The 19,631-nt window shown below is 38.1% G+C and overlaps 1 protein-coding gene across 1 annotated transcript in view; it reads left to right on the forward strand.

Moving 5' to 3' along the window:
- Nucleotides 1-19,631, forward strand: part of LOC128982826 (tektin-1) — an 84,408-nt gene that overhangs the window by 43,520 nt on the left and 21,257 nt on the right. The window lies entirely within an intron of this gene.

The raw sequence follows: 19,631 nt of genomic DNA on the forward strand, positions 1-19,631 counted from the left end.
ATGGATAATTGGTCTCAAAGGAAGCATGAGAAAATTCACAATGTTTACGTTTGCTTTGACATTTAAATGTAAACAACCAGACTGTCCAATACCTATTTCACAATTTCAGATAGCTGATAAAAAAAAACAACTGTGTGGTAGGTTTATTCAATCTTAAACTTTATGATAGATTATTATTTTATTATAAATCTATTTCAACGATTATGAAACAGATTTTTCCCGTTGCGAAGCAAAAATTAAAAGTGAAAAAAGTACATATGTTAATTGTAAACAGAATGTGTAAATTATCTATGTTGTATTAAAAATGTGTATAGTTTTGGATGTTGGTTTGGGTTTAATGATATAAGTTATTAATTATTGAATTTTTATTTCAAGGATTTGGCATATGAGTATGCCTATGATAAATAGTTGTATTAATAGTCAAAGCTATAACTCTGTTCTGTAGAGTTTAAAGTAGCCTACACCTGTCTACAAATTGGGTAGATAACTTAAGTACGGTACATTATAAAAGCTGACAGCCTTTTTACAATGACTTAAATTGTAAGCTTACCTTTTCCCGTCCATGTGCAGTTTGATAGTTAAAAATTAACCCTTTAAACTGGAGTAGGACTGTTATGTAAATTGTCAGTAAGTTATTTTGGTTAGTTAATAATATTTTAGTCGACTCTTTCAAAATCATCGGAAATTATGACTGTTATTAGTTTTTAAACAAGTCATTTGTTTATAAACAACTCCTGTACTTCTTTGCAATTGATCGATTTCGAGCAACATGTACACTAGTATAATTATATTACTTCATCTATGGGTCGGCCTTGCGCCACAATTTCAAATCAAATTGCGCAATAATGCACCACAATGAATGCACCATTGATGCACAATGATGGTTCATTGATCCTACGCTGTGTAATGCAATCTTATTTAGAAGTGATAATCTATACACAGAAATAAATTGTTCATTCAATGTTCATCCGATGCGCATTTCTTCTTCTTCCATTAATATCATGCCAAATCTGGTGCCTGTTTCGAGGAACAATACCTTTGCCTGGTAGTCTTCCGACATTATACATTATTGCTGTGCAAAAGAACGATCTATTGTAAGGTATTAGGTATTAAGTTTAAAAGTATCAAATTGTTTGTTCAAAAGATTTTATCTAATTTTCACTTTGTGTTGTTTACTACTTCACTAACAACGAGGTGTTAGCCCGTCCTACGTACTAACATTTTTAACACTTAATGTTTACATTGAGTGGTCATTTAAAACTGTGTACAATTCAGAACAACTAATTTACACGTATAAAGACAAATTTTCTTGCAGTTTTAATGTGAAAAATCATCTTGTAAGCAAATGTTGCGTGACCAAATATGTTTTTATCCCATAATAGGCCTATACGATATGCATTTTAAATCCGATAATTTTCCAAAAAAAAAAACAGCAATTGTGACGATGTGAAAAGCGTTAAAGTGAGATTTGCGCCCGATTTGCACATAAGCACACTGATTATAAGTAGCCTACAATAGAGAAAGTCAATTGAAAGGTGTATAGACCTAGTCAACGATACCACCTCTTCCATTGCATATACCTGCCTCTTCCATAATCATTATCACCACAACACAATTACTCATTCTACTCTCATAATTACTCGTATACACAGTTTCCAGTAGGTCTGAATAGAAACTACCTAAAATAAAACGAGAATATCCAATAACATTCACAGTACACATAATTTAACTTTGGTGTCCTAAACATCATTAAACGAATCGTCCACACTTATCCTTTATATCAATTTTGCTAAAAAGTAAAAACAATAACATATAGTTTGTTTTAAATAGCTGTTTGATTCAAATAACATTTTGAAAAAAAAACTGGTCACATGTTGAAGGAGTTAAAAGGTAAACACCATAGTAAAGCTAGTGACATAATTGGCTGTGTTAATTATCCATGCCGTTATCAGTTCTAATATCCTTGATATTAGCCACCCTCTTAGTCCCTCTTGCCTATACCCTCTTACTTATACCCCCCCTCATTGAATTGAACTACACCCTCGTGCCTGCACCCAGGCTAACGACTTGGAAGCGTGACTCCATGTCCAGGCCCGAGGAGCGGATCACAAAACTTTACCAACAAGAGGAAAAACCGTGGAGGAAGGTTCAAGAACAACACGCCATTTGAGAGAAACGAGCTGTAATAAAACAATTTAAAACAACAACAACAACAATAATACATGAAACTCTCAAATAAACTTTAAATAATTTAGCTACCCGTCTAGCCTACTAACTTACAAGCATTTCTTTAATTTTAATCAAATAGGCTAATATCACTAAAAGGAATTTATTAAGTTTTAACCATTCAGAAATTTTCTAAATAACAACATTGCAACAATAAATAAATATATATTTCAAAAAAGGAATTTGAATTGTTAACTAGAAATTTTAGGGGCCCCAAAAAGCATGGATTTGAAAAGATAAAATTTTAAAATGTCAACAAGTAGGCTAGTTTAAATAAAATAAAAAAAAAACAAAACAATAACAATGAATAAACTATATGTAGGCCTATAACAATGATAACTTTAAATAGTCTCTTCCACTTTTAAATCAATTAAACTGTAAATATATATATCAGCAAATAGTCAGATAACTTGCGTTAGGCGGTAACATGGTTCTGGGCGAGCAGCACCGGAGGGGGAAACAAGCAGGACGGAGAGGGAGGCCATAATCCATGAGGCAGTCAGGCGATGCAAACTTCCTCTCCGCCTAAATAGCTCGGGTCTACTTCATTGTCCTCCTCACGGGCCCCATCAAGGTGCCAGCGGCAACCTAGCTTTACTCCATATTTGAGAAAAACTTCACGTTGATGAATTTAGGCAAAAGAAACATAGAAAACAAGCCAAAAATAAGAGATCAGAACGTATGAATTTTTCGATGAACCGGAGCCAAAAGTAGCCACTCAACCTATATATCGTCGGCGGTGGGAGTAAGAAGAACATGACATACAGGCTCATTTGAGGGTCGTTGGAACATTAAAAGTTGAAACACAAACTAATCTACTATACAAAAAACAATTTGACCGTTGATTATGAGTCGTGACATTCGCCAGTGGAAAGTAGTCACGGCTCAACTTCCCCCCCCCCCCAAAAGAGGACACTCCTCTCCAAAGGGACAATCAAACAAGCCTCTCCCCCACTTCCTGAAGAGAAATTGACACGAAAGACAACTCAGGTGTCTGGGGTGGGGAACGCCAAGGGACTTCCAAACTGAGGGGAAAACTCACCCCCAGGGTTTGATCTGGACAGAACTGGAAAATTTTCTGAGGGAAATTCCTTCGCAGAACACAGGGGACAGGGGATCAGGTTCTCTGGCCCAGTGCACTTCCCACCCAGACACAAGAGAGAGGAAAATTGCCTACGGAAGAGTTCCGCGGAAGGGCTTGAGATGTGAAATGTGTGCCCTCCGGAAAACTTTTGCAGTCCGTGGATCTGCTAGCTCCGCCGTGACAGGCGTCAAAAACCTCAGGATGCAGTGGGGACCTGACCACCGATGACACAACTTTGCAGCTCTCTTGTCCACAGCCGAACTGGCAGGATGAGCTTTACAAAACACCAAATCCCCCACCTGGAAAGGGTTGTCTATTCTACCATGATTGTGCTTCCTACGGACCAATTCCCTAGCTCTGATCAAATTTCTCCTGGCCGCTTGCCAAGTTGCCTTGACATCAGCCGCACCAGGAGGTGGCAGAAGGTCGCCAATTCTCCACACATTCCCTAACGGGTTGTTAGGCAGATAGTCTAGAAACAGCTCAAAAGGGACCGCCTTGTGACTCTCATGGTGAGTAGTATTGAAAGCAAACTGAAGCCAGGGGAGTTCCTGATCCCAGGTGGTCTGCTTAAAGAAAAATGAAAATCCTTCTTTATTGAGGCGAACTTAGGACCTCATGGTCCTTTCTTACAGTTAACCTCTAAAAAACTAATGATAACAACAAAATATTTACAAAAAATACAACACAGTTTGTAAAAAAACAAGTTATAAAATATCATAATTTATTTAATCTTCCCTAACATACATTCACTCACACACTCACATACACCCTCTGTTGCATCTAGGCCTAACGCACGCCATCCCACCAAGCCACGGCCATCCGGTCAAGGTAATATCCTTTCAGCGTCACCATCAGTCGGGATCGGTTTTCTATGGATTTAATGTGAAAAGGTATGGAGTTCCATAGGCGGCATGCTGTTACTAAAAATGATTTGTTATAAACAGTTGTTCTGTGATGAGGAATGTGAAGCGTGGACGAGCCAGAGCGGATATCCCTTGTGCCTCTTTCATTCAAAAATTTAAAATTCTTTGCAAGATAATTTGGAATTCCAAATTATAAGCAATTCTGCTTGTCAGCATGGAAAGCATATGAGAGCGGAGCGAAGATTGCGATTAAACCTTTCAGCATTAGAAGGCTGTGGATAGAAGGGGAAGTAGTCACATGGCGAATTCCGTGCCCAAAGCACATTATTTTGAACAGATGGGAAACAAACTGTGTTCCGTTGTCGGAAACAATGGTGGCGGGTATTCCGAAATGTTGGAAGAGGTGTGTTCGAAGTACCTTCACGGTGAACTGTGCAGTGGCATTCCTTAAGGGAAAAAGCCAATAAAACTTGGAGAAGGCATCCACACAAACAAGTAGGAACTTATTTCCTGACTTGCTACGCGGGAGAGGCCCTACATAGTCAATGAAAACCTTCTCCAAAGGTCTTTCCGCCACCTCAGAAGACAACAAACCAAACTTAGTGTTTTGAGCGGGCTTGCTTAGCGAGCACGTTTGACAAGAACGCACCCTAGCAGCAAGGTCCCGATCCATACCCTTCCAGATGAACATTCCCCTAACCTTCACAATGGTCTTGTGGATACCTAAATGCCCACCCACAGAAGAAGAATGAAAATACTCAAAGACCATAGGGATTAGAAGACTAGGCAGCACAACTTTAGGTTTACCTCGCTGCCGAGCACGACAGCAAAGGGCACCCTGGGACAGAAAATATGGGGGGTGGGCTCCCCCATTTTGAAGCTTACCAATAATCTTTGCCAGCTCAGGATCCTTCAGCTGATGGGGAATTAAATCAGAGAAAGCGAGTGGAAACTCCAAGAGTGTCCGCAATCACATTCTGTGTGCCTCGAACGTGTTGCACTTGGAACTTAAGGGACGATATTTGGACAACCCAACGACCAATTTATCCAAGCTGGCATGGATGTACAAGAAGCCACGAGAGTGCCTGGTTGTCAGTTTCCAATAAAAACTCCTTGTGCTCAAAAAAGCGTTTGAATTTATTGACTCCAAACACGACAGCCAAACACTCGAGTTCATACACAGAAGAGCTTTTTTTTTCGCAGGGATTCAAAGTGCGTGAGGCATACGCAATTGGCTGCCTAACACCATCCACCTCTTGTGACAACACAGCCGCAATTGCGGCGGAGGAAGCATCAGTTTGCAGGACAAAGTTTTGATTGAAGTCCGGCATTGCCAAAACAGGGGGCTGCATGATAGCCTCCTTGAGAAGGTCAAAAGACGTGTGCTGCGCTTCACCCCAGACAAACTTGGCGCCCTTCTTCCGAAGCTCATTGAGAGGAGCTGCCAATTCAGCAACATTGGGGATGAAGCGTCGGTAAAAACCTACCATGCCGATGAACCTGGCAATACCCTTGACATGTCTGGGAGGAGGAAACTCCCTGATAGCCTGGGTTCTAGAGGGATCAACACCTCTATGAGAGATTAGATGACCAAGGAACAAAATTTCCGGCTTCGCAAAACTAACCTTTTGTCAGGATTGACGGTAAGGCCAGCCCTATTCAATCTACTCATGACTTCTTCAAGATGAATCAGGTGGTCTTCGAAACTCTCACTGTACACCAAGAGAACACAAACTTGAATTTGACTTCATGAAAGATGGAATCAAGGAGTCTGGTGAGAGTCTGGGCCCCCACAGCAAGACCCATCGGAACTCTTTTGAACTGATACAAATTCCAAGGAACGCAGAAAGCAGTGAGAGGTCGAGACTCAAGTTTCAGGGAAATCTGATGATAGGCCTGATTCAGATCGAAAGCAGAAAAATACTTGGCCTTACCTAACCAATCAAACGCAGAATGCAAATCGGGGAGAGGCACAGAGTCGATTTCAATTTGCGCATTCAACTTGCGATAGTCCAGGACCATTCGGGACTTGCCATTGGGCTTTGGAACGAGAAAAGTTGGACTCGCGTAGCTAGAACGAGAAGGTTCAATGACACCGTTTTCTAGAAGTTCGTCAATGATATTTCTAAGAGTTTCCATTTTGGTTGGAGCTAATTTGTATGGGTGAGAACGAACGGGACGGGTGTCTGTCAGACGAATCTCTTACTCTAACAGGTTATTGACTCCGAGCTTTGGCGTCAGCACATCTGGGAAACGAGAACACAAGGTTCTGATTGCTTTCAGCCTCACAAGTAGTCAGATGCCCTAACGGATCAATTCTTGGCTTGCTGGGTATCTCAGGCTCGACCACCGCAGCGCCACCACCAATTTCATCAGCAAAAGAAATTAATACCCTGTCTCGCAAATCGGAAAAAACACTGACCTCTGCCTAAATCCAAAATTAGGCCAGTGTGCTTGATAAAATCCGATCCCAAAATGACAGGAAAACAAAGGTCCTTTGCCACCCAAAAACTCCAAACCCAAGAAAAATGTTCAATTTTGAACTTGAAACGGGCTTCATAGATGATTGGAAGGGGTGAATTTGACGCGGTCCAGCAGATAGGGGTTTTTGGCTCAACTTGCTTCGTTAGCCCAGACGATTTTATTTTTTCAAAAAGGGACAAGGAAATGAGGCAACGGGCTGACCCAGAATCCACTAGGGCCTTCTGCACCGTGGAACCTATGAAGATGTTGAGACGTGGGCAAGTTGAGCACGCCGCTTTCACGCCCATGGAAGCAAGGCCCGCAATCCCCCGCAGCAGAGGCTCAGTCACAGGCACAACACTCCCAGAAGGGGAGGCAAGAGAAACATTTACAGACTTTAACCTTGACTTTGACTTTACTGCACTTGAACAAACTTTCACTTTATTGCTCTCTTTCTCCACAACAACCTCACTGGGCGTTTCAGGCAAAATTTTCCCTTGTGAGTAACTCAAGTTTTTGGGCCAAGACACACGACCCAACTTCTGGCGACAAAACCGCCTTATGTGCCCTGGTTGACCACAAGCAAAAGAAACAATGGGTGTCCTCTGCCACTGTGGCGGTTCAGGACCCAACTCCACGGGTGCTACAACAGCTTGTTTACCAACCGGGGGATGATGCCCCGTAGCTTGGTCTCTTTGGAAGTCAGCGTCCTGGACAGACCTTGAAAGGATGGAGAGCCTGTCCAGATCCGCAAAAGATGATGGTCGTTGCGCAAAAACCAAACGAGAGCGTTCATCAGGTTTCAACCCCTGAAGCACAATGTCAATGAGCTCAAGCTCACCGATCCCCAGTTGCAAGACACGTTCCACCATGGGAATGTCACAAAAATACTGACTGAGAGCTTCATCAAAGTTTTGCGGGTGAAACAACTTCTCAACTTTCAATTTCTCCCTGACTCTGAGGGGGACAAAGAGTTCAAGCACCTCACTGTGGAAGGTGTCAAAATCCACACCCCGTCTCAAACAATCTAACAGTCGGTCACTAAGAGGCCTCAGGCAGAACGGAACCAGCAATTCCATCACTACCGGGTACGTCATACCCGGAAACTCTCTCAGGTACAGTCCCTTCTCCAAAAATCCCAGCAAAGGTAATACTTCCAACCCATTGACTGGACAAAACGCACTTTAAACAGATGCAACGGGATGAGGCAGCGTCGCAAACGAACTTCAAGTCTGCGCCTCTGTCTCGCCCCGACACAACATTTCCAACCCCTTTTTGCTCCCAGCCAGTATCAAACTCAACTTATTCAACAAAAAACATCACTTAAACACAAAAAACTAATTCCTAAGGCTTCTGGACGTTGATGCCTACGCACCTGATGGGGCCCAAAGGAAGAACCTGCCCATTCATACCGCATGTACCGCAAGAAAAACAACAAATGACCCCAGTACACAAAATCTATCCTATCGTAGGGATCGCCCCTCCATCAATCCGACGTGATGTCGCTGACGAGGCAGAAAGGACTAAGCAGCAAGAGACAGACCCTTGTCACCCATTACACGGCCACCAACCTGCAGAGCGACGGCTTCGGTCCAGAAAGAGCTTTTTATCACGGACACGAGTCCTGGATGGATCACTCTCAAGCAATCGGGTGGCAAGGTGGGAGGCCACGTTAATTGACTAACCCTCCCATACCAGCCAGGGAGGAACTGGCTCCTGGTGGAGGCCTTCATTACACGGTGTGGAAGACCCTAAATCGAATCAGGGTCGAGGTACCAAAATGCAAGACAAATATGCAGAAATGGGGTCTCTTACCAGACGAAGGAAACATCTTGTGCGCGTGTGGTACTGTTCAGGAAACCTGACCATCTGCTGATCTGTCCACGCCTAGACCAGTCTTGCACATTAGATGATCTTTTACAAGCGAATGACAAAGCCATATCCGTAGCTAATTTTTGGAAAAGCGAAGTCTGATTTCCGGACACGGAAAGTAAGTAAGTAAGTTATAGCATCTTGCTTATTTCCTATAATCAATGGCAAAATCACAGAATACTAAACTAACCTGATAGTTCTATAGAATATTTTTATATTCAACCAGCTGTAAGTTTAAACAAATTATATTGCACTAAAACAAATTTAAAACTTAAAGACTGTTCTAAAAAATAAATTAGAACATCTAGAAATTTACTATGTATGTTTAAACAGTCTGCCATCCTCTTACCGAATGAATTAACGTATCAATGAGTATAGCATTACACATAGTATAAATAAGTCAACCCTATGCATGTCATTATTATCCAAATGCTGAATTTGTGTCACACACGCTTAATGTTTACAGCTGTTACGTTAAGCAAATAATGGTCAAGCCAACTACAACATCTATCTATATATATAATACGCTAAGCCGATTTTTGTGAACAGAACTCCTCCCTCATTTTTGGACCGATTTTGACTTTAAAGTGTCAAAAAAATGGCCCTGATCTGTAGCTTTGCAAATTCTTTTTCGTTTTTTGAAATATTTATTAGTTTGGGCAGGATCTTCCATTAAAGTTGGGTTTTCTCTCATAAGATTAACATGGGGGAATCTAAATATTTAATTGGAAACTTTGTCTCCACTAATTTGAGAGAACGGTTGGGCGGAGAAACTTGGTAGGGGTGTAAAAAGAAAGGTCTTGGTCTGTAAAAGATTAATCAAAAGAAATACTAAGTAAATTGCCTTAGGGCTCTGCCCCAGAAGCCTTTAAAGATACCTCCACAGATTTGTTTACATTTCGGCCATGTGGATAATACTTTTTAATTAAACAGCTGTTTATTTTTAAATTGTAATTTAAACAACACACATTTATTGGGAGTTACTGAATTGTCCAAAAGAAGTATTTGCAATGTTATTTTCTGATTTTAAAATTGATTTTCTTCTGTACCATTAGTCCAGTAAAATAAGACATTTTGGTATGCAAAAGGTTTGGTAGTTCTGATTTTTGGATATGTTGTTAGTATTGGGCCCATAACATAAAATCCAAGTTATCCACCTCGAGATGCTGCCGCTCGCCGCAGGGCGCGCCACTTGTTCAAAATATCAAAAATATGGCAATTCCTATTGTTTTTCACTCAATCTCGCGAACCGCTCATTTTACCGAAAATTTTATATTTTTACATTAAAGAAGGATAAATTTGTGACAGTTTAATCCCAACAGCAATTATGTAGCGTAAATAATGGTCAAAACACAGACCATCAAAATAAATAAATTTTCCAAAGACCGATATAAATTTTGGTTTTTTCAATATTTCCACAATATAGTTGTTTGAAGCAAACACCGTATTGATTTAGAGAGTATGCCAGTTTATTTGCTATTAATAGAAAATAAATGAAAGTATGAATAAAAATACCCCCACCTCAGCAAACCTGCAGACTAAGCGAATTTCCATTTGCTTGATTTGATTTTCACAAACCTATTTAAATAACATTAGGTTTAACTGGTGCCTAGGTTTGCTGCTACAGGGAGGGTTATATAGTATATAAAATAATAATAGTATGATAAGAAACAAATAAATTTACCCAATTTTATAAAAATGTGTCTATAAATAAGGAAAAAAAATAATTAAAATATCTTCGCTATTGGAATAACTTGAGGTTTTTTAATTTATTTTTTAATTTTCTCCGTAACCAATAACTGTAAAAAAACATTTTAATGTACTAAATTATTTGTTTTTAAGCTCTACCAAATGGTCTAGAGATACATTGTAAAATTGTATGTTTTAAGGGTCAAAAATATGAAAAACCTGTTTTTAACAAAAACCCTATAAAGCAACCGTTCCCATGGCCTGATCAAATCAAATCAAAATCTGTTTTATTTCCAAAAATTGTTTACAATATATACATATACAAAATACGAACAATAGTCCCGCATAGGCCGTAAAAGACCTGTGCGCAGGACGAGCTCTATTACAAATCAAATTAGAAATATTCTTAAAAATTAAAACTACATTAATCAAAATACTATTTACAACTAAGCTATGAGACAGCTACAGGAACAGTTTATGCTAAGTAAAAGGTAGTCGAGCGAATGGAGTTGCAGTTACTAATGTCTGTACGCTTAATATTGTTTGGTGTACTTGTGTATTTATTATTGTTATGTATTGTATACTGAACTGATAAGTGTCTCAGACTGATCGAGCCCAATCTCCGACAGCCAACTGCTTACCGAACGTTTATAAACTGGAAGAGATACCTGTAGATCTCTAATCTCTGATGGTATATTCAGCCTATACAAAAAATTCGCAATATAAAAAGCATTGGTAAGGTTTGCAGACTTGAAAACTCGGGGTACCTGCATACCTACATTTACAGCTCCTCTGGTGGGATAGTTATGTGTGATTGGCGTCACTATCAAATCTTGATTGGAGTAGGTATATACAAGTAAAGTTTTGATAAAAAGTTGACGCACCGAAAGTAATTGAGTGCTTTTGAATAATAAATTTGTAGGGAAACGCCTGTTGAATTAAAAAGCTATTTTAATAATTAGTTTTTGTATGACAAACAGTGGCTTTAAAATATTGCTACTAGCTCCTCCCCATACTATAATTCCATATTGAAGTACCGATTGGACAAATGCATAGTATAACATTTTTATTTCAATAATGTTAAGAATTTTGCGTACCTTTCTAAAAACATAAATTAATTTCCTAAGTGTTGTCTTATACTTCAATGATCATGCTTCGCGAACTCGTTTTAATAAATAAATGTAGGTTTACATGCCGAAAAACAGACCTTCAAAATATACCTTCAACGGCAAAACTACTCTTCCCAAAGCTGTCAAATGTTTATACATAAACATTTAAGCTAAGCTTTGGGTACAATACTTTCACATGAAAACAAAATAAAACAGTTTAACATAGTTAACAGTTTATTGAGGCTGAAAGATCAGGCAAATAAGATCTTCCAATTACAATCACTCTACAGATCTTCCATGCAGCGGGTAATTTTCCCACGCCAAGTGCGCTCATCTATACAGGACATGCTGAATATGAATTGAAATACAGGATTGATATTGAAGAACAAAAAAAATTCATAAAGATCGGAAATTTCACTACAAGATGTACAGACAAGTTCTGGAGTGGAATTTGGTCTGATTAGGTCATCGAACAGGCCCTCTTAAAGACAATGAAAAGCTCTGGTGGATTGACTCGGGGACGAGGATAACAGACAAAATGTTGTAACTTGATGGGCGCTTGGGATGATCCGTCCTCATCAAATCTGTAGGAAGTTGAGAAATATTATAAAAAATGACGTCAGTTGAACATTAACAGTGAGCAACATGTTGACGTGCGCCATTCTCGCATTGCTCGAGACAACGAAATTGATAAAAAGATTCAATAGTGGTTTCCTCAACACACACCATTCAATATAAATGATATGCTGATTATTAGCAAATTTCCCTTATAGGGAATACGCTATTACAGTAGGTCTCATGGTAAGACCTAGACCCGGGACCGATTTACTTTTTCATTTTGGTATTCCAAGAGGCCAAAAATACTGTTGGTTCAAATTGTTATAACATATATAAATATATATATACCGGGTGTCCGAAAAAGACTCCATAGTTTTAAACATACCTCACGATACTATTGTTCAAATGGATGAGTAATAATCCTATCGTGCTGTGTAGAGTACTTCAAAGTTTAAGTTTCGTACGTTGGCAATGAGTTGCGTACACCTATTTGACCTTGAACATAGTTTTGGTAATAAATTATAATACAAATAATAAAATATTAATGATAAAAATAGTTTGCGTGTATGCAGGGCTACAAATGGTTCGCATATTGAGGTGTGATAGTGTTAAAATAACTTTTATTTAATTACGGTACCTTTCATTTAATGTATCAGCATAGCCTTCTCTATGGTATCAGTCGTTGAACAGTAGTTTGTATCTAGTACAATAAATAAATAAATTTTCAAACTAGGTAAGTTTTTTGGAGACCCTGTATCCCAAAAAAAACTAAAAATTTTACTAAACTGTATCCAAAAAAGTTATTATTGTCCGTTAGCACGATGATTCCCAAAAATCATCCGATTTAGTGGAATTTGGTACAAACATTACTTTTATTTGTGAATCAAGGGATATTGACTATTTATCATTTACTTTGTATTGTAAGTGTGCTGGTCTCTTGATCCTCTTGATCTGTCCAGGGCCGGTTTAACCCATACGCGAACTACGCGGCCGCGATAAAAGTGGCGCCAACGGGACACAATTGTTTTTTTTTAGAAGACAAAGCATCACACTAAAGGCATTTATTATGTTTGTACCAAACAGTACTTGAAAAATGCGTACACTTGTACAGCACTGCACTTCAACTTAAGTCAATGCATTGATTTGCAGTTTCGATTTGTAGTGAGCTGACGCTCGGCAGCGTACACTGTACAGCCACGGCCGCCTTTAACTCCAGTGGCAACGTTGCAAGTAGGCTTGTAACAGCTGTTTTGTTTGGGTTTGACATTTTTTCTTAACTGCATCGACCAATCGATTGTCAACCGACCGAACCGATCCGATCATTTTAGATAACCAGTCAACCAGTAATCGATGTCGGTCGACGTCAACCGCAACCAACCCAAGGCGTATTATAAAAGTAAAATACGTATAAAATACCAGGACTACAAACATAGAAGGGCTAACCCACTAGCGCTCGAAAAGTGATTCCAGCTCCCCTCCCCTCGCGGGCGGGTGTGACGGGGAATATTGAACCGCCACGAGCTTTATGACCGTCCCGAGATACTTGAACCGCCACGATCATTACAGCAGATTATAAGGGTCAGTTTCGCAGGGTTGTAAAACAATTGAACCGCCACGCGGGTTCTGCCAGGTAGCGAGGGAACTTTTTTAAATGTTTATCCCTCCAGTTTCCCAGTTTGATTTAAGATGGGCTAAGAGTCAAGGTTCAAGACTAGTGTGATCAACTAACTGTCGTTCTTAGTACAGGAACCCAATGTTAGTATAGAGGACATTGGTTTTCTCATTTTTCCTTCCTAGATTGTTTTAAAACATACTAACATTATATTTAATTTGTGCGTCGACGTAAACAAATACTTCAGATATGTTTGTTTATGTCAATGTATAGCTTTGTAAGTTCATTATGGTACTGGAGTGTTGACAAATCTACTCCTCTCTAGATTTTTAAAACCCTAACTTAAAACATTACGTTTAATGATATAGGTTAGGGTTTCAAAAATCTAGTTAGTTTTCGACAAACTGACAAGATAGCGCATTTGTGTATGTGAAAATTAACAATGCTTCCGATTTATTTGTCACAGTATAACACTCAAAGTTCTTAATAAAGCTAAAATTCTTTAAATAACCTATTACCTGAGGCATGTCCAAATTCAATGACTTGGAAGAAAACATAAAAAATAAAGATGCAAATAGTGTATATCTTGCAAAATATAAGAAACTTGTTTTTATTTCTTCGTCCCTAATTACGCTTTCTTATATTGCAAGCACTGGTTTGGTTGTTTATTTATTTATTCATTTCAACGGACACACCATTCACAAAATAATATATGTGCGTTTTAGGCGCATGAACAGAAAAGACAATTAATTGCATTGGAAATAAAGAGAAAAAATTGAACAAAACAGCATTGCAACAAAAAATAATAACAACAAGATAGCAAACGTAACAACAATAACAGATAATAACATTCACAAAGTGTTGTACAGATAATATCAAAAAATATTTAATAATAATTTGGATTTTAGAAAAAGCATGTCGATTTTGAAAGTACAACAGCAACAAATATCTCCTCAAGATTTAACAATTTAGTGTGAGTGGTTGTGTAAAAGAACTTATGTAAAAACAAAATTAACCTGCTTACTACATACTTATGCTAACATGACAAAAGTCATGTACAAATCTAGGAATATATAGAATACCATGCCGTCCATACCATGCGTGGATTCTCCGGGTTGCCGGAATTTTACCCCCTAAGGTTTCAGAGAAAAGGCGATGTACGGGCTGAGGCTGAATTGCACCCCTAAAATGAGGCTAACACAAAACACGTACAAACGTAATCTGTGTAGCCATTTTGTACGATCATGGCTAAATCATAACACGACAAATAACACTTTTAACAATATGATCGATCCAAATTTACGTACAGTACATATATTTTAAGTTTCCATGTTACCCTTCAAAAAAGTATTTGCTATCGAGTTTCATCTATTATTTTAAGGTTTGGCACCTGCCTTCTATCACGTTATGATTAGGCCTATTTATAATGAGTGCTCAAGAGAGAAGATCAGAAGTTTTTGATCAGTACAATCTCGTCCTTTCCTACATATTATAGGCTAATCAAAATGTCACAATCATGCATTGCAGTTGAGTATGTAGCTGTATAATCGCAGTTCACACTTTTGGTGGATTGTAAAGTATAAGCGATTGATATCAATAAACAAATTATTTTATGTTTGTTTCTTATAGAAAAATGTATGTGAGTTGACTTAGACAATAGGCAATATAAATTATTGGTACTAACTATTTAATATTATGTTGGGCATAATTTTTCCCTGTCTCCATGTAGTTTTATAAAATTGGCAATTTCTAAGAGTTATTAGCTTATTTGTGATGTGTGATGAATTTGATAAATTTTCAATTGGACATTTAACTTCTCATGGTGCAATGCAATTAAGAAATCTATGGTAGAATAAAAATGCTAACTCAAGAAAAAATCAACAAACAAACCAAAACAAATCTAACAGCTTAGGCTATATATCTTTAATATTTTAAATGTGATTAAATGCAGAACTTGGTTCCTACTCTTATGAAAAAACTGATATTTTTCTTGGAAGTTTCATATCAAAACATTTCATTCAAGTATGCGGTTGGTTTCTCAAACGTTCCTGATCATATTTAGCTTTCTTTCTATAGGTTATATAAGTAAGGGTTTCGAAAATCTAGGAAGGAGCAGATCTGTCAACACTCCAGTACCATAATGAGCTTCCAAAGCTATATATTGCCATAAACAAACATATCTGAAGTATTTTTTTTATTTCGATACACAAATTAAATATAATATACGTATTATGTTTCTAAAAAAATTTAGTATGTATGGAATAAATATGAGAAAACGTATATTATCCATACTTACATTGGGTTACTGTACTAAGAGCTACATTGTTTTCTTTTCTGGCAGTAGCCTTGAATCTTAACTCTTAGTCCATTCTATATCAAAGAGGGAAACTGGAGGGATAAATATTTCGAAAAGTTTCCTCGCTACCTCTGGCAGAACCCGCGTGGCAGTTCAATTGTTTTACAACCCTGCGAAAATGACCCTTATAATCCGCTCTAATGATCGTGGCGGTTCAAGTATCTCGGGACGGCCATAAAAATCGTGGCGGTTCAATAACAGCCGGTGTGACGTAGTCGCGGGCGCTGTCCCGTGCAGCAGTAAGGTATCTCATACCTGTGTTTGCACTCGCTCTTCAATGAATTTTATTCTAATAATCCCGATTTATGACTATATCGGGTTTTCATAACGTATTTGTTGATAGTTACCTTACCTGTTTTTCATTGTAATAAGCTTTATAAAAACATACATCGTATCCAAGTTATCCTGTAAAAATTGATTTCTCATTTAGAAATAAATTGTTAACTTTGGGATTTGCTAAAGTGTATACTGTATGATGAGTAAGAGTGTAAAAATGTTATATTTCTCTGAATAATAAACAGTAGTTGAAAAAAGTCTTTTATTGCAAGTACTCTTCTAACCTAAACTTATAAAAAAAGTTCTTCCCAAACAATTTCACAAATAATAGGGTTAAGTTATGTTCATGGGGGTGGGGTGGGGCCGGTGGGGGGAATTCTAGGTGGCGCTGATTAGGGTGTTCGCTTAACTCTGAAAAATATCTAGAACCGGCCCTGGATCTGTCTTTAATATAAATCATATGTTTTATTTAAATGTTATGTCATATTGGAGTTTGGTAAACAAGAAGTATAGTAGTTGAATGTTGTGATTATTATGTTAACACAATAAATACATTATTAATTATCACTGTATTACTCTCGGGAATAACTCATGGTGTCAGACAGGAACTAACCATGCCAAATAGGAAGATCAGAAAGTCACAAAGATACCAGGCTGATGCAGAAAATGAAGAAGATGAAAATTCAGGTAACCAGCAAAGTTCTACTACAGTGACTCACAAATCTGACATGTTTCCTCATGGCAGGTACATTTACGTACCACCACCTTTTGATTGTTTTTTTGGAAACCGTGAATCTGATTGGACATCCTGGATAAGGAAATTTGAACGCTATAGGGTCGCTTCACTTTTAAACCATGAACCTCAGGAAACTCAGATCAGTTCTTTATTACTTGCCATGGGTGATGATGCTGAGTATATTTTTGATTCATTTGGGCTGTCTAACGCCTCTTACGATGAGGTTGTACGCAATTTTAATAATTACTTTAACAAAGCTGTCAACATTGTTTATGAAAGAGCACGGTTTAATAAGAGGAACCAGCTTGAAGGGGAATCTTTCAAACTATACTTAACAGCTCTTCATAGATTGGTAAAAAATTGTAACTTTGGGGCACTTAAAGATGAGATGCTACGTGACCGCATCGTGGTTGGGGTACGTGACAGCAAACTTTCAGAATCATTGCAGATGAATAGCAACCTGTTGTTGAATGAAGCAGTAGAAAAAGCTAAGCTATGGGAATCAGTTAAAATGCAGCAAGGAACGATCAGGGGTGTGACGTCAAAGGACATTGATGTTCTTTCAGCCCGATATGATAAGTCCTCGTCCTCAGGCCCTCGATATGATAATTCCTCGTCCTCAGACTCAGGTTCTAAATGTAATAAATATATAAGTAAAGAAGTAAGAGGATTCAAATGTTTTCGTTGCGGGGACACTAACTATCACTCCAGAGAAAACTGCCCAGGATACAAAGTACGGTGTAGGTATTGCAATATAGTGGGACATTTTGAACGATGTTGCAAAAGAAAGAAGAAAGAAGTTAAAGAGGTTGAGGCATTTGAAGATGAATGTTCTGTTTGACACAAATGCTTCGCTGGGTACTGTTGAGTTCTCAGTGCATAGCTTGTCCACCACTCCACCATATGAGGTATGTTTGCACGTAAATGAAACTCCAGTAGTGTTTAAAATTGATACTGGAGCGGATGTTTCCTGTATACCGGAAGCCTTGTGGAAAAAGAGTTTTTCATGTTTGGCATTACAGCCTTTTAATGGATGTATCAAGTCTGCTGGCCAATATCCTCTTAGCTGCCTTGGAAAATTAGTATCTCATTTAAAACTGCGAGATAGGAAGTGTGAAGAAGAACTCTATGTCTTTCGTGGCCTTAAGCAACCCTTACTTGGTCGTACTGCCATTAAAGCGTTATCCCTGATTATATACACTGAACTTGGTAACAAACAACCCTTGGATGTTGCGTCCTTGGACTATCCTGATCTTTCTGCGACCTATCCGAGAGTTTTAAAGGGGGAATCCGTGATCAATACTCCATTTCCTGAACAACCGTGGTCCCTAGTTGGGTGTGACTTCGCCAGAGTCAAGGGTCAATTGTTTTTTGTGATACAGGACTACTACTCAAGGTATTTGGATGTGATACCAATAAAGTCGACTGCTGCAGTACCCACTATCAAAATACTGAAAAGAATCTTTTCACAATTTGGTATTCCACACACACTTCGGTGTGATAATGGTTCCCCGTTTGATAGCGAAGATTTTAAGAACTTTGGAAGAGATTGGGGATTTACTATAACAACTAGTAGTCCTAATTATCCACAGTCCAATGGTCTAGCTGAGTCAGCAGTAGCAACTGCTAAGAAGATTGTTCTCAAGTGCAGAGACATACATGAGGGCCTCTTGGTTTTCCGCTCGACGCCTTTAGAGAATGGTTACTCTCCTTCAGAGTTGCTCATGAGCAGGAAAGTAAGAGGGACTGTGCCCATTGCTCCTGTCAACCTTGTCCAAAAAACACCAGATCCTAAAACACTGAGATCCAAAGAAGAACAGATAAGAAGTAAAAGGAAAATCCGGTTCGATAAGAGGCATGCAACGAAGGAAAGAGAAGAGCTACAAGATGGGCAAATGTTTTATGTCAGGGACAAACAAGTAAAAGGAAAAATCATCCAAAAGCACGAACAGCCCAGGTCTTACATAGTGGAAACGGAAAACGGAGGAAGATTAAGAAGAAACCGAGTTCATTTATCGGATATTAAAAATTAAGCTCAGTAGACCTACCCCAGACACTCGACATGTGAGAGGAGGATGTGCTGGTCTCTTGATCCTCTTGATCTGTCTTTAATGTAAATCATATGTTTTATTTAAATGTTATGTCATATTGGAGTTTGGTAAACAAGAAGTATAGTAGTTGAATGTTGTGATTATTATGTTAACACAATAAATACATTATTAATTATCACTGTATTAATCTCGGGAATAACTCAGTAAGTGACTTAGCCTATTGCTTTTGCTTAATGGCCTATTTAAATCATTGAATTATTGAATCATGCACACGTAAATTTATTTATTAAAACGAGTTCGCAAAGCATGATCGGCATGATAAGGCCATTTTGCCGGTAAGAATTTTTTTTTTCATTTTTAACCCTCAAAACATACAATTTTACAATTGTATCATTAAAGAATTTTGAAGAGCTTAAAAACAAATAATTTAGTACATTAAAATGTTTTTACAGTTATTGGTTACGGAGAAAATTAAAAAATGTAAATTAAAAAACCTCAAGTTATTCCAATAGCAAAGATTTTTAATTATTGTTTTTTTCCTTATTTATAGACACATTTTTATAAAATTGGGTAAATTTATTTGTTTCTTATCATACTATTTTTTTTTTTTGTATACTATATAACCCTCCCTGTAGCAGCAAACCTAGGCACCAGTTAAACCTAATGTTATTTAAATAGGTTTTGTGAAAATCAAATCAAGCAAATGGAAATTCGCTTAGTCTGCAGGTTTGCT

The sequence above is a fragment of the Macrosteles quadrilineatus genome, unplaced genomic scaffold, assembly GCF_028750875.1.
Source record: "Macrosteles quadrilineatus isolate MER2022 unplaced genomic scaffold, UCM_ALF_1.0 Scaffold_1__1_contigs__length_201487025, whole genome shotgun sequence".
NCBI lineage: Eukaryota > Metazoa > Arthropoda > Insecta > Hemiptera > Cicadellidae > Macrosteles > Macrosteles quadrilineatus.